The sequence below is a fragment of the Nicotiana tabacum genome, chromosome 2 (assembly GCF_000715075.1).
Source record: "Nicotiana tabacum cultivar K326 chromosome 2, ASM71507v2, whole genome shotgun sequence".
Classification (NCBI taxonomy): Eukaryota; Viridiplantae; Streptophyta; class Magnoliopsida; order Solanales; family Solanaceae; genus Nicotiana; species Nicotiana tabacum.
The window spans coordinates 527,711-545,252 of record NC_134081.1 but is presented as its reverse complement, the minus strand read 5'-3'; positions in this window follow the sequence as shown (position 1 = coordinate 545,252).

Genomic DNA, 17,542 nt, shown 5'->3' with positions numbered 1-17,542 from the left:
AAGTCAACATTCAAGTTAAAATAATTCCCACTGAATGCGACCATTTCACAAGTGTGGGTGCCAATGTATTTCCCCACAATACACATATTTGTTTTCAACTTTCTTGCACGCAGCATCCAGTTACAACCTTGAAACCATCTACGGCAAATAACCTTATATAGTTCCGGAGATGACTCATGAACCACGATATCACGACACTCTTTTATGTTGTACATTCGCACTGCCCTGCTTAGGCGTATTTTATCAGCAAAAAGCATGCCCTTTGACAGCACCGTTGCTCTAGATTCATCCCACATTGCTGTCTAAATTTTATCAAGATCCCTTGTGAGGGCATCCACATCAGGCATACTTGGCAACTGATCAAGGTAGGTAATTCTCCCTTGAATGAAACACATGGGACTCGTACACTCTTGGTCTAATAGGAGGTGGAGCATGCTCCCTCGTCAAATCAGGTTCATCATTCTCGTCCTCATTATCATCACCCTCATCAGGGAAGGGTCTATCATCTCCAGAATCATCAGCATTATTGTAATAATCACTATCATCTTCCTGACTCTGCGCATCTGCTAGATCTCGATTAAATATGTCATCTTCGGGCAATTGAGTAAGGACAAGACCTTAAAGTTGCTCGTTTTCACTGCACAACCAATAAAATAATGAGTTTCTCTGATTTATCCAAACATTACATATAAACTTTATCACTTAACATACAAATCATAATGTGTTGATATCCCATGATGCACATTATCCTGTTGCTGATGACTCGCGGATGGACCACCGTGATCCAACAAATGAAAATTAGGCATATTCCAACTGTATGTTGGTTCATAACTTGTAAAATTCATATCTGGCTGGTACCCCGTATGAAATATATGAGTGTTAATAAAAATACAATACATAAAATTAAACATCATAACACAAAGGAAAATTGAAGTTTACCACTCGGCTTGTGGATTATGTCTAACTTGGGGAGAAATTATGTCCTCGCTCCTCATTCGACAGTGGAGATAAGTTTAAATCTGGCCAAACTCTTTCACCCGAAACCTTTTTGGATAAAACTGCTCCAAAAGAACTACCCGATGATTGAGGGATATCCCTATTTTGACGAACCTCAATATTGCGAATGTCTTCAGCCTTGACATACATTTCCAACATTTTTATCACAAGAAGTTCCCGATGTCCATCCGGGGTCCTCGATGTTAAACTCAGCATAACAAGAAACCCCTTGCGGAGTAACATAATACGGATATCTTCCGGTTACTTTAATATTAACCGACCTTTTGCTCACACTCATTATTTTACATAACAACGATAATGATCTATTGTACTTCATTGTAAGTGGCAACATAACATGATACTGTGGAGAACAACTATAGCGTACTGAGTTATTCTCCACCACAACCTCACTCTCCCAATATAATAAAACCCTAATTTTTTGCTCTTCGGACATTATGACAAAATATAAAATAACTTAACGAACAAATATTTCGGAATACCTGAATGATCCTTAATGGAATTTTACCAAATTCTGAAACTCCTTAAATAAGAAAATGTCACGACCCAACATCCCACCACAGGCGTCGTGATGTCACTTAGTCTCTAAGACTAGGTAAGCTGATTATAATAACAATTCAAGCCTTTTTTATTTTTTATCTAATACAAGTGCCAAAACCAATAGCGAAAATATTCAAACAACCTCCCAAGAATGGAAATACTGAGTCACGAACTCTAACTGAATACATGCAATGATCTCAATGATCGAATATACAATACTATTCGAATAAGAGCTGATGGTACAATAAAATAGAAAGACTCCAAGGGATTGCGACGACCGAGCAGCTCTACCTTAAATACGTGCGATCAACACACTAACTCTGTCCGAGTCTGATATCTCCAATACCTGGCTCTGCACAAAAATATGCAGAAGTGTAGTATGAGTACAACACAGTCGGTACCTAGTAAGTATTAAGACTAACCTCGGTGGAGTAGTGATGAGGTACAGTCAAGACACTCACTAGTCAAATAACATGTGCAACATTACATACAAAAATAATAGAAAACGGATAGCACTAATAGCAACAATAATCAACTAGTGATATAAACAACAAGGCAGCAAGAACACCATAAATATTGCTCACACAAATATTAAAGACAAGTACAACCAATTAATCAAGTCCTTCAAAATATACATCTTTTATCTATAAGTTTTTCAAATAAAAATCTTTAGAATGTATTCCTTTCAATTAAATATATCTCGAATATACTTCCTCCAAATAAATATCTTACGAATGTAAATCTTTCAAATAAGTATCTCCCAATATAATTCTTTCAAATAAATATCTTTCGAATATAATTCTTTTAAATAAAAACTTTCGAATATAATTTTTCAAATAAAAACCTTTCGAATATAATTCTTTTAAATAAAACCTTTCGAATATAATTCTTTCAAATAAAAACTTTTCGAATATAATTCTTTTAAATAAAACCTTTCGAATATAATTCTTTCAAATAAAAACCCTTCGAATATAACTCTTTTAAATAAAACCTTTCGAATAAGATCCTTCGAATATAGTTTTTTTCAAGTAAAATCCTTCGTATGTAATTCCTTTCAAGTAAAATCTTTCAAATATAATTTCTTTCAAGTAAAATCACCGGTTGACGCCTCACCTCATAATCCTAAAAATCTCGAGTCTCATCCCACTTTCATATCTCACGGCACCTCGTGCCCATATTTCTATCACAATTGTACGGGCAATTCACAAGGTAGAAGACATAATAATTTAATGAGATGACTGAGAAGTGAACGACGAGAATTTACAGAAAAGTAACAGCACAGCAAATAGAGGTAAACAACAGGGGCGCTCCCGAGGTATCGCCTCGTAAACCCAAATGTAAATGCTCAAAAGGGGGATCTCCCGAGGTACCGTCTCGTAGTCCCAAAATAAATATGCAAGACAGGGGGATCTCCCGAGGTACCGCCTCATAGTCCCAAAGTAAATATGCAAGACAGGGGGATCTCCCGAGGTACCGCCTCGTAGTCCCAAAGTAAATATGCAAGACAAAGGGATATTACGAGGTATCGCCTTGTAGTCCCAAAGTAAATATGCAAAGTAAAGACAGAAGAATAACTCAACAAGAATAACCTCTTCTTAAATTCAAATTTCTGATAAATATATTAATGTCCCCCTTTAAACTTATTTAATAATTATTTACAGATGAAAAAATCAAAAATGTAATTATTTCCAAAAAATGTCAACTCAAGCAGTACACGGAATCAACATAAAGATCAAAAGTAGCAATCACACCAAATTATCATATAAAACAAATTCGACAAACAAAGAACGAGGCATGACAAATAAGGATTTAATAAGTGCCAGCAAATTTCTAATTTAATACTTAAAGAATCCTAAGACTTTAAACCAATACAATTTGCACATATAAGCCCGAGTACATACTCGTCACCTCGCGTACACGGCTTTCACATTACACAAATGGCACATACGACTCAATGCCTAAGGAGAAATTCCCTCACATAAGGTTAGGCAAGATACTTACCTTTTTGAAGTTAAGCCGCTATTCCAAAATAGCTTTCTTGCTTGAATTGATCTCCGGACAGCTCAAATCTATCCAAATTAATTGTATAACTTCATTAAAATTTATCGAAAATAATTACGAAAAATAAAACATCGACTTAAAAATTCACATTAAAAAGTCAACCAAAAGTACACGCGGGTCTCGTCTCTCGAAACTCGACAGAATTTTTACGAAATTCGAACACCCATTCCGATATGAGTTCAACCATACCAATTTTATCGAATTCCGATAACTACTCGACCTTCAAATCTTAAATTTTTGTTCTTGAAAAGTTTTACAAATTTCACTAATTTCTTCCATTTGATTCACTAATAGTTGATGAAAATAATCATGGAATCATGAAGTATAATCACTTTTGGATATAGAACACTTACCCCAATCCATATGGTGAAAATCGCCACAAAACTCGCTTCCATCCGAGTTCCATAGCTCCAAATATGTTAAAATGGTCGAAACCCCCGTTTTAAGAATTTGTCCAAGCAAGTCTCATTTGACATTTGAGACTTATAAATCGCATTTGACACCTGTGATTTTTCTCAGCCCCAGAAAAATAGCAGTTTTTTTCTGATACAAAAATGGGCATAACTCTCTCATACGATATCCGAATGATGAATGGTTTACCTTTTTAGAAACTAGACACCAAACGCTACAACGTTCATGTTTTGCTCATCTCCCAATTCCTTATAAATGGTGAGATAAGCTCCCAAAGTCAGCCCTATGCAGCAGAAATTTCTTCTTCGTGATTTCAAAACTCTTCTCAGACAGCCTATAGTGTATCAACTATAACCTTTTGTACCCAAATCCAACTACCAAACGGTTTAAATTTATGAAAATTAGATACAAAGGGCTACAACTTTATTTTTTGGATCATTACCAAATTCCTTATAGATTACGAGATATAAGCTTCCAAAATCAGCCATGTGCAACAAAAATTTCTGCGATGCACCCTACCAGGCAAAACAACTGCAGTATGAGGCTTCAGTTAATCAATCATAATATTTTGTACAAATTTCCAAATGATGAATGGTATAAATATCTGAAAATTAGACTCAAAGGGCTACAACTTTTATTTTTAGATCATCTCCAAATTCCTTACAGATTACGAGATATTAGCTTTCAAAATCAGTCTTGTGTAGCACAAATTACTGCGATGCGCACAATTGTAGCCAAAAACCAGCAGTTAAAAATGGCCTAGTAATGGTCCGAAACCACTTCGAAACTTACCCGAGTCTCCCAGGACCCAGTTCGAACATACTAACAAGTCTCAAAATATATTACGGACTTAGTCGGGGCCTCAAATTATATCAAACAATACCGAAACAACGAATCGCACCTCGAATCGAACTTATGAGTTTATGAAAATTTTCAAATTCTATATCTTGTGTTGAAACGTATCAAATCAATCCGGAATAACATCAATTTTGTATGCAAGTCATAAATGACATAATGGAGTTGTTCTAATATCCAGAATTGAATTTTGACCCCGATATCAATAAAGTTCAACTCCCGGTCAAACTTTCTTAAAATTTTTCATTTTTTAACTTTCGCCAAAATGCATCGAATTGTCCTACGTACTTCCAAATCCAAATCTGAACATGCGCCTAAGTCCGAAATCACCATACAAAGCTATTGGAATCATCAAAATTCTATTCCGGAGTCGTTTGCTCAAACGTCAAATCTCCGGTCAACTTTAGAAATTCAAGCTTTATAAAGGAGAATTGTTCTTTCAATTAAATTCCAAATCTTCCGAAAACCAAACTTGACCCCACACGTGGGTCATAATACATATTACGAAGTTGCTCGGGACCTTAAGTCACTGAACGGAATGTAAATTCTCAAAATGACAAGTCGGTTCGTTACAGAAAAAAACCCAGTCCGGGGGAGGGGGGAGATACAATAATTGAGGTATAGCGCATGCATAATAGGCGTTATATATGTAGCGTATATATTGCATGCGCTATACCCATTTAAATTATTGGTGGGTCAATAAAGTGCAGATGAATTATTGGTGGGGCAAGAAAGTTCAAATATAGCGCAGTTATTCACCGCGCTATACCTTAACGGACAAACGTGTTGTTAATGTATAGCGCGGTGAATAACCACGCTATATATAAAATGATAGTCAGTTTTTTTCATCTATTTTCTTCGTTTGAGTCCAATAAGACCATACTTTGGTTCCGAACTCCGTCATTTGGCATTTAAAGCAAAGGTTTATGTTATCTTCTATGTACTCTTTTTTTTTGGAGGGGGGAGGGGGTCTTTTTTTTTGGAGGGGGGGGGGAATATAAGGGTCCTTACTAGGGTGGGGTTAGGTCAAACCTAAAATACGCATATTCCTGGCCTTAAATATTTTCGAAAAGATGTGAACTTTTATTAAAATCATATGGTAGTATTCTTCTAAGTACATAACTGTTTATAGGAGTATGATTTCAATAAAACACATACCCTTTTAAGGAGGTGGTTTACAATTAGCAAGAAAATACGTTTTTATTCTACTTTATGTGATATTATTTTCTATTTAATTTATCGCAAAAAAGATATATTTATTTTGGAATTATCTGTAATAATATAATTTTATTGCCACACAAATATCATGTCATATTTAAGATCACTACTCTTATAAGTTTTTTTTTTCTTCATTAATTTTTGTGTTCAATTAAATAGGTTTACATAAAATGAAACAGGGTAAGTATTTGTTATGTTCTTTATTTACGTTTACAAAAACGTTTCTTTCAAAAATAAATAAGTAAATTCGCTATACTATTAGAGAACTAGCTTACTAGTAGCAAAAATCATGACAATTCGTTGTATCTTGAAAGTGTTATTGTATCGAACAAATAAGGGTTTTTAACAAATTTGGTCGGTGAGCCAAAAACAATTACCTCCCCTAGCTAAAAATAAACACTAACTGTGTAAAATATGTATATTATACATCAATAACGACTATACAATGTAGATTCACTAAAAATAAATGGTTTGGGCTACTATAAGAGGTATTATTGCTTTTAGCCCGCGTCAGAAACTATTTATAATTGGTAGTCGAAATTATATACGCGTATATATATATATATATATATATATATATATATATATATATATATATATATATATAGTTATTCACAGTACATTTCATAACTATATATGTGACTATTATTTTAAGAGCGACTATACAATATCATTTTTCCGATTTCCTCACATAACTAGTTATTCAAAATGCCAACCGCCTTATGTTTTGGCGACCTACCTCTTTTTTATTTCAATTCCAAGTTTTAAATAGAGGTCATCTATTTCCTACCTTTTACTCATCTTGTTATGTTAATTTTCACACTTGATATTAAGATATTGGAAATGTACCTCTGGCACAAAAAATATCCTCGTGTAATTACAAGTTAATCAAATCACCTAGATGATATTTGTTTATAAATTGCTTCAAATAGAGACGTATGCATGTGTACAAGTATGACTTAACGCATCAAAATCCTAGAGATAATCTCTAGGATGATTAAATTTCTTAAATATCTCATTCATGACAAGAGGGGTTGCTCCGATGGTCAGCACCCCCCACCTACAATATCAGGATAGTGGGTTCGAATCATCAAAGGAGCAATAGCTGCAACAAAGGGGATCAAAGAAGAAAAAAACATAGTCATGCAAATAAGGCATAGACAAGAAGAAATACATTTCGAAACAAAATATAAAGAAGCCTAAATTCTACCCCAAACATGGTATTACATTAATGCTTGCATATATGCTGGTCCCCTCGCATATGTGTCTGTAACGATCCGGCCGGTCATTTTGAGTATTTCAGCCACGTTCCCCCATTTACTGCTCAATTTGTGCTTTACAGTTGTTGTGTGTAATGATCCAATCGGTCATTTTAACTTTTAGAACTCTGTTCCCTAAAATAAAACTTCTCGTATGTACTTTTTATGATTTATGACTTGCGGGGATGGTTGGTTAGGAATTTGAAAGTATTTGGGTTGAAATCGGAACACTTGGTTCCTTAAGTTGGCTTTAAAAGGCCAAGTTTGACTTCGCTCAACATTTTGAGAAAATAACCCCGGAATAAAGTTTTGACGATTTCAACTGCTCCGTATGGTGATTTTGGACTTAGGAGCATGTTTGGAATTTTATTTGGAACTCCGTAGTTAAATAAGGCTTGAAATGGCTTTAGAGTCAGAATCCAGTTCTGAAAATTTTTATAGCTCCATTATGTCATTTATGACTTGTGTGCAAAATTTGAGGTCAATCGGACTTGATTTGATAGGTTTCGACATCGAAAGTAAAAGTTGGAAATTTTAAGTTTCATTAAACTTGAATTGGAGCATAATTCATGATTTTAGCATAGTTTTATGTGATTTGAGATTTCAAATAAGTTCGTATGATGTTTTAGGACTTGTTGGTATATTTGGTTGAGGTCTCGAGAGCCTCGGGTGAGTTTTGGATGGTTAACGGATCAAAAGTTGGACTTAAAAAGCTGCTGTAATTTTTCTCTTCTGCTGGATATTCTGGGCTATAATCGAGCCCAAGATCGATCCCAGATATCGAGCCCAAGGTCGATGGCCAGGGTCGACGGCCAGGGTCGAAGCCAGGGACGACGCTCAGGATCGAGCCCAGATATCGAGCCCAGCTCGAGGGCCATGATCGAAGACCCAAGCTCGAGGGCCAGGATCGAGCCCATGATCGAGGCCATGACCGAGGCCCAGGCTCGAGGGCCATGATCAAAGCCACGATCGAGGCCCAGTTCCGAAGGCTGCCTAGGCAGATCTATAAAGGAGAGAATTTCATCCCATTTGCCATTTTTGACAAACTTGAGCTTGAGCAGAGGCGACTTTGGACATATTTTTAAGGAAAGACATTGGGGTAAGTGATTCTAACTCGGATTTGGTCTATATACACAAATATATCATTGTTTTCACTATTTAATTAGTGTTTTGCGATTGAAATTTGGAAAATTTTTAGAAATCTCATAGAAATGAATTTGTGACATTTTGGTATCGATTTGGAGTCAGATTTGAGTGAAACTGGTATGGTTGGACTCGTAATTAAATAGGTTGTCGGATTTCATAACTTTTTCCGAATTCCAAGACGTGGGCCCCACGGACGAATTTTTGATTAATTTCGGGATTTTTATTAAAAATATAATATTTTCTTATAGAATTGATTCCTATAAATTTTTGTGATTGTATCGAATTATTTTTGGTTAGATTCGAGCCAATCAAAGTTGGATAATTGAGGAAACGGCCTTCTAATTGATTAAATTGGAGCAAGACGAGATAAGTCTCTTGTCTAATCTTGTGAGGGAAAATTACCTCATAAGTAATTAAAATAATAATTATTACTAATTGTGGGGGTACGTACGCACGAGGTGACGAAAGTCTGTGCGTAGCTACTATTAATACTAAAGTTCGGGTAGTTTAGGACTCAAAGCATGAATTACTTGTGTAAATTGTATTCTTTGTTTAATTAATATTAATTGATATATATATATTATAATATATATATGAATATATTATAAATATATATATATATATACTGTGAATTGTTAGATAAAAAAATATTAAAGGATGGAAATCTCATATGCTTAAATTTTTTGTTTAAATTAAATAATTGATAAAAAAAATTTGTTCATCCTCTCGAATTCATCTTAATAAATATACTCTCTTTCCGGAGGTACTTAAGAAAAAAATGTCCTCCTTTCTTGTGGAGCGGGTCGAACACTTAGGCAGGATAGATGCATCTATGGATAGTGTCGCACGTTCCTCGACAGTGTATATGACACTCTGGATCGGGCCGTATGACCTCGGCAGAAATCGTGCTTAATAATAATAATTACACGATACTTTGAAAGTTTAATTGCAACTTGTGAAGCTAATTGATAAATTGGAAATCTTTGAAATTTAAAGAATTATTGTACCTGCTTGTTAAGGAATTATTGTTATTCCTGTAAATGAGACTAATTGACAAATTGAAAATTTATTGGAATTGAAGAAATTTAATTATTTCTGCTGGTAAATAAATTATTGTTATATTCTGTGAATCATGCTGATTTAGATATTCTAGTTTTATTTCAATTATTATTATTGACCCATAGTGAGTGTCAAAGTCGGTCATCTCGTCTCTACCACTTTGAGATTAGGCTTTATACTTATTGGGTGCACGTTGTTTACGTACTCATACTACACTTGCTGCACTTTTTGTGCAGGACCTGAGGCAAGTACAAGTGGGGGACCTATCGTCTTACACCCATGTTATCCGAGGCATAGTGGTGAGCTGCCTTTCTGAGCCATTCTGCAGCTACCTGTGTCCCTTCTTATATTTACATTCTGTTTATTTTATTTTAGACAATATTTGTAGTTTTGTAAAATTCAATAGATGCTCAAACACTTGTGACACCAGGTCTTGGCACACACATTGGTATTATTTTCTGGAATTTAAATAATCGGTTTTTTTTTATATTCTCTGTAATATCACTTGTAAAAGAATAAAATTTCATAGAAATTATTCTGAAAATAACTTATATATGTTTAATTTATTTGTTGGCTTGCCTAGCTGTAGTGTTGGGCGCCATCACGACCTATAGGTGAAATTGGGTCGTGACAATATGGTATTAGAGCACTAGGTTCACGTAGGTCTCACAAGTTATGAGCAAACCTAATAGAGTCTTGCGGATCGGTACGGAGACGTCTGTACTTATCTTCGAGAGGCTATAGGGTGTTAGGAAACTACCTTTCCTCATATTCCATCTTGCAATTAATGTAGTACTAAATATCCTTCTCTTATTCTCTCACAGATAGTGAGAACGTGCTCTAATGAGGTTCCAGACCAGGGAAAAACTACTCATCTAGTGGCTAGAGGCAGAAGCCGAGGGAGGGATCCAGCCCATGGTAGAGGCCGATGATGTCCCAGGACTGTTCCAGTTATGTTGTCAGCGGGTCCAGCAAAGAACCCCATTGTTGAGGAACAGGGTGAGGTGCTTGTGGCAGAGCTAGCTCCGGTGGATTTCACATATGCACCGGGATTCCAGGATATTATGGGTCGTATGTTGCGGTTCATGGACAATATGACTCATGCCGGTTTATTTCCAGCAGACCCAGCCACATCTCAGGTGGGCAGGGGAGCATAGACCTCTACCGCACAGGCTCATGGACAAACAGCTTCTCTATATCAGACCTAGGGTGTACTACCCGTGGGTGGAGCCCAGCCAGTGGCAACAGCTACACCTGAGCCCAGGCCAATTGCAGCCGCTGATCCTCAGAAATTGTTGGACAGATGGACTATACTACATCCTCCTATCTTTGGGGTGAGCGACATGAGGATCCCCAGGATTTCATTGATCGGTGCTCTCATAGGGGTAGACTTTGCTACTTTTCAGCTAGAGGGCAGAGCCCGTAGATAGTGGGAGTCTTATGTTCTTGGCAGACCAGTAGATTCTCCTGCCATGACTTGGGACAGATTCACCCGTATTTTCCTGGAGAGGTATATTCCACCCTCTCAGAGGGAAGAGTTGCGGTTTCAGTTTGAGCAGCTCCAGGGGTCAGATGCCAGTGACCGATTATGAGGCGAGGTTCTCTGAGTTATCTCGCCATGCACTTATGATACTCCCTACTGAGGCGAAGAGAGTACGAAGGTTTGTTGCGGGTTTACATACTGGCATTCAGGACACTACGGCACGAGAGGTTAAGATGGGTACTTCTTATGAGCTAGTCGTGGAGATAGCCCGCAGGATTGAGGGTGTACGTTAGCGGAGCCGAGAGCAGGTTATGAAAGATAAACGGTTTAGATATTCTGGAGAGTTCAGAGGTGCTCCGTCTGGGGGCAGAGGTCAGTTCGTGAGAGGGCAGTCCAGTAGGCCCCCATATCCAACCACCGCCTCCTCGAGATGCTCCAGTGCGACCCTATCTAAGTGCTATACCAGAGAGTTCTTATCGCCCACCAGCTATTCAGGGTCCTCCTAGTGGATATTCAGTTCCCCAGGGCCAGACTCTTAGTCAACATCCCATCGCACCGAAGATTTATTACGAGTGCGGGGACCCCAGTCACATACGGAGATTCTTCCCCAGACTTCGGGGTAAACTAGTGCAACAAGGTCAGCAGCCTATGATTACCGGACCAGTTGCTCCACCAGTTATCCGACCACCAAGAGGTGGAGGACAGGTTGGTAGGGGTCATCCTAGAGGTGGAGTTCAGCCAGGCGGAGGCCAGCCAGTTGGCGCTCCAGCTCGGTTCTATGATTTTCTGGCTAGACCATATGCAGATGCCTCAGATTCCATGATTACAGGTATTATTTCTGTTTGCGGCAAAAATGCCTCAGTATTATTTGATCCAGGATCTACGTATTCATATGTGTCATCTCTATTTGCTCTATTCCTAGGTGTTTCTCGTGAGTCCTTGAGTACTCCTGTTTATGTGTCCACTCCTGTGGGAGATTCTGTTATTGTGAACCGGATCTACCGGTCCTGTGTTATTACATTCTATGGTTATGAAACTAGAGCAGATCTCCTATTGCTTGAGATGACCAATTTTGAAATTATTCTGGGCATGGACTGGTTATCTCCATTTGATGTTATTCTATATTGTCATGCCAAGACAGTTACCTTGGCTATTCCAGCATTGCCTAAGATAGAGTGGAAGGGTTTGTCTGTTAGTTCATTTAATCGAGTTATTTCTTTTATAAAGGCTCAACACATGGTTGAGAAGGGTTGTTTGGCTTATCTAGCCTATGTTCGGCATACTACTGCAGAAATGGCTATTGATTCAGTGCATGTAGTTCGGGAGTTCTTCGATGTATTTCCTTCAAATCTTCCAGGTATGCCACCTAATCGAGATATTGATTTCTGTATTGACTTAGCTCCAGATACCCAGCCTATATCTATCTTACTGTATCTCATGGCTCTGAAAGAATTGTAAGAATTGAAAGAACAACTTGAGGAGTTATTAGCCAAAGGGTTCGTCCGGCCAAGTGTATTGCCTTGGGGTGCACCAGTATTATTTGTGAAAACGAAGGATGGAACAATGCGGATATGTATTGATTATCGCCAATTGAACAAAGTCACTATTAAGAACAAGTACCTGTTGCCGCGTATTGATGATTTATTTGACCAGTTGCAGGGTGCTAGGGTGTTCTCTAAGATCGACTTGAGGTCGGGGTACCATCAGTTGAAGATTCGGGATCCGGATATTCTGAAGATTGCCTTACGGACTAGATATGGTCATTATGAGTCTGGTGATGTCCTTCGCTTTGACTAACGCCCCGGAAGTGTTTATGGATCTGATAAACAGGGTATTCAGGGCATATATTGATTCGTTTGTCATCGTCTTCATTGATGACATCTTGATCTACTCGCGCAGTAAGGAGGAGCACGAGCAGCATTTGAGAGTGGTGCTTCAGATGTTGCGGGAACAAAAGTTATATGCTAAGTTCTCCAAATGTGAGTTCTGGCTAGAGTCTGTAGCATTTTTGGGGCATATTGTATCGGGCGAAGGTATTAAGGTTGATCCCAAAAAGATTGAGGCAGTTCAGAATTGGCATCGTCTCACTTCGGCGACCGAGATCAGGAGTTTTTTGGGTTTAGCAGGTTATTATCGTCGATTCGTGGAAGGTTTTTCATCTATTGTAGAACCTTTGACCAAATTAACCAAGAAGGGTGCTCTGTTTAGATGGTCCGATGATTGTGAAGTGAGCTTTCAGAAGCTCAAGACAGCATTGACTACAACACCAGTGTTAGTGCTGCCTTCTGGTTCGGGGATGTATACAGTATATTGTGATGCTTCACGCGTTGGTTTGGGTTGTGTATTAATGCAAGAAGGGCGAGCTATTGCATATGTTTCACGTCAGCTGAAGCCTCACGAGAAGAATTATCCGGTACATGATTTGGAGTTAGCTGCGATTGTTCACGCTTTAAAGATTTGGAGGCATTATCTTTATGGGGTGTCTTGCGAAGTTTACACTGATCATCGCAGTTTGCAGCATTTGTTCAAGCAGAGGGACCTAAATTTGAGACCGCACAAATGGCTTGAGTTACTAAAGGATTATGATATTATTATCATGTATCATCTGGGCAAAGAAAATGTGGTTGCAGATGCCTTGAGTAGAAAGGCGGAGAGTATGGGTAGTTTGGCTTTCATTTCAGCAGAGGAGGGGCCATTAGCTTTGGATATTCAGTCCTTGGCCAACAGACTTGTACGGCTAGATATTTCAGAGCCCAGCCGAGTTCTTGAATGTGTTATAGCTCAGTCTTCACTATTTGAACATATCAAGGCTCGCCAGTATGATGATACACACTTAATGGTTCTTCGAGAAATGGTACTACGGGGTGGTGCCAAGGAAGTTATTATTGGAGCGTATGGTGTTCTGCGACTCCAAGATCATCTATGTGTCCCTAATGTGGATGGACTGAGGAAAAAGATCCTAGAAGAGGCACACAGCTCTCGGTATTCTATTCATCCAGGTGCTACAAAGATGTATCGTGACCTGAGGCAGCATTATTGGTGGCGACGAATGAAAAATGACATAGTCGAGTATGTAGCTAGGTGTCTAAATTGCCAACAAGTTAAATATGAGCACTAGAGGCCAGGTGGACTACTTCAGCAAATGACTATACTATAGTGGAAATGGGATCGCATCACTATGGACTTTGTAGTTGGGTTGCCGCGGACCTTGCGGAAGTTTGTTGCAGTTTGGGTCATTGTTGATAGGTTGACCAAGTCGACACATTTTATTCCTGTTGTGACTACGTATACTTCAGAGAGATTGGCCCAGATTTATATTCAGGAGATAGTTCGATTGCACGGTATTCCAATTTCTATTATATCAGATAGAGGCCCTCCGTTTACTTCACATTTCTGGAGAGCAGTACAGAGTGAATTAGGGACCCGTGTAGAGCTCAACACAGCCTTTCATCCGCAGACCGACAGGCAGTCAGAGCGGACAGTTCAGATTTTGGAGGATATGCTCAGGGCATGTGTGATTGACTTTGGAGGTCAGTGGGATCATTTCTTGCCTTTGGTCGAGTTTGCTTATAATAACAGTTACCAATCCAGCATTGAGATGGCTCCATTTGAGGCTTTATATGGTTGGTGATGTCATTCGCCCATCGAGTGTTTTGAGCCCGGTGAGGCTAAGTTATATGGTACTGATTTGGTGAAAGATGCCTAAGAAAAGGTAAAGTTGACTCAGGAGCGACTTCGTACATCATAGTCCAGACAGAAGAGTTACGCAGATCAGGAAGCGCGTGATTTATCATTTATGGTGGGTGAAAAAGTTCTCTTGAAGGTTTCACCGATGAAGGGAATCATGAGATTCGGGAAGAAGGACAAGTTGAGCCCAAGGTTTATAGGCCCATTTGAGGTGTTAAAACGAGTTGGGGAGGTTTCTTATGAGCTTGCATTGCCTCCCAGCCTATCGGGAGTTCATCCAGTTTTCCATGTATTTATGCTCCGGAAGTATCATGCTGACCTATCACATGTGTTAGACTTTAGCACAGTTCAGCTAGATAATAGCTTGGGTTATGAAGAGCAGCCAATTGCCATTGTTGATAAACAGGTGCGCCAGTTGAGGTCCAAGAGGATTTCTGCAGTAAAAGTCTAGTGGAGGGGCCAACCAGTCGAGGAAGAGACTTGGGAGGCCAAGGAAAACATGTGGAGAAGATATCCACACTTATTCATCATTTCAGGTATAATTCTAAACTCGTTCGAGGACGAACGTTTGTTTAAGAGGTGGAGAATGTAATGACCCAACCGGTCATTTTGACTTTTAGAACATCGTTCCCTAAAATAAAACTTCCCGTATGTGCTTGTAATGATTTATAACTTGCAGGGATGGTTGGTTCGGGATTTCGAAGTGTTTGGGTTGAAATCGGAACACTTGGTTCCTTAAGTTGGCTTTAAAAGGCCAAGTTTGACTTCGGTCAATATTTTGAGAAAACGACCCTGGAATAGAATTTTGACGATTCCAACAGCTCCGTATGGTAATTTAAGTTTGGAAGTTTGATCGGGGAGACGTTTTGATATTGGAGTCAGAATCTAGTTCTGAAACTTTTCATAGCTCTGTTATGTCATTTATGACTTGTGTGCAAAATATGAGGTCAATCGGACTTGATTTGATAGGTTTCGATATCGAAAGTAGAAGTTCGAAATTTTAAGTTTCATTATGCTTGAATTGGAGCATAATTCGTTGTTTTAGCGTCATTTTATGTGATTTGAGGTTTCAAATAAGTTCATATGATGTTTTAGGACTTGTTGGTATAATTGGTTGAGGTCTCGAGGGCCTCGGGTGAGTTTCGGATGGTTAACGGATCAAAAGTTGGAGTTAAAAAGCTGCTGCAATTTTACTCTTCTACTAGATATTCTGAGCTATGATCGAGCCAAAGAGCGAGCCCAGATATCGAGCACAGGGTCGATACGGACGTGGCTCAAGATCAAGCCTAGATATCGAGCCCAGGGTCGACGGCCAAGGTCGAAGCCAGGGACGACGCTCAGGATCGAGCCCAGATATCGAGCCCAGCTCGAGGGCCATGATCGAAGGCCCAGGCTCGAGGGCCAGGATCGAGCCCAGGCTCAAGGGCCAAGATCGAGCCCATGATCAAGGCCATGACCGAGGCCTAGGCTCGAGGGCTATGATCGAAGCCACGGTAGAGGCCCAGTTCCGAAGGGTGCCTAGGCAGATCTACAAAGGAGGGAATTTCGTCTCATTTGCCATTTTTAACGAACTTGAGCTTAAGTAGAGGTGACGTTTGACAGATTTTCAAGGAAAGACATTGGGGTAAGTGATTCTAACTCGAATTTGGTCTATATACACAAATATATTGTTGTTTTCACCATTTAATTAGTGTTTTGAGATTGAAATTTTTAGAAATCTCATAGAAATAAATTTTTGAGATTTCGGTATCGATTCGAAGTCGAATTTGAGTGAAACTAGTATGGTTGGACTCGTAATTGAATGGGTTGTCGGATTTCGTAGCTTTCGCCGGATTCCGAGACATGGGCCCCACGGACAAAATTTTAATTAATTTCGAAATTATTATTGAAAATGTAGTATTTTCTTATAGAATTGATTCCTATAAATTTTAGTAATTGTATCGAATTATTTTTGGTTAGATTCGAGCCAATCAAAGTTAGATAATCGAGGAAAAGGCCTTCTAGTGGATTAAATTAGAGCAACACGAGGTAAGTCTCTTGTCTAATCTTGTGAGGGGAAAATTACCCCATAGGTAATTAAACTAATAACTGTTGCTAATTGTGGGGGCTACGTACGCACGAGGTGATGAGAGTCCGTGCGTAGCTACTATTAATGCTAAAGTCCGGGTACTTTAGGACTCAAAGCATGAATTACTTGTGTAAAGTGTATTTTTGATTTAATTAATATTATTTGACATATATATATATATATATATATATATATATATATATATATATATATATATATATATATATATATATATATTGTAAATTTTTAGATAAAAATATTAAAGGATGGAAATCTCATATGCTTAAATTTTCTGTTTAAGTTAATTATTGTTAAGAGAAATTGTTCGTCCTCTCGAATTGATCTTATAATAAATATACTCTCTTTCCGGAGGTACATAAGAAAAATATCCTCCTTTCTTGTGGAGCGGGCCGAACGCCTTGGCAGGATAGATGCATCTATGGATCGTGCCGCACATCTCTCGACAGTGTACACGACACTCTGGATCGGGTCGTATGACCTCAGCAGAAATCATGCTTAATAATAATAATTACATGATACTTTGAAAGTTTAATTGCAGCTTGTGAAGCTAATTGATAAATTAGAAATCTTTGAAATTTAAAGAATTATTGTCCCTGCTTGTTAAGGAATTGTTGTTATTCCTGTAAATGAGACTAATTGACAAATTGAAAATTTATTGGAATTAAAGGAATTTAATTATTTTTGCTGGTAAATAAATTATTGTTATATTCTGTGAATCAT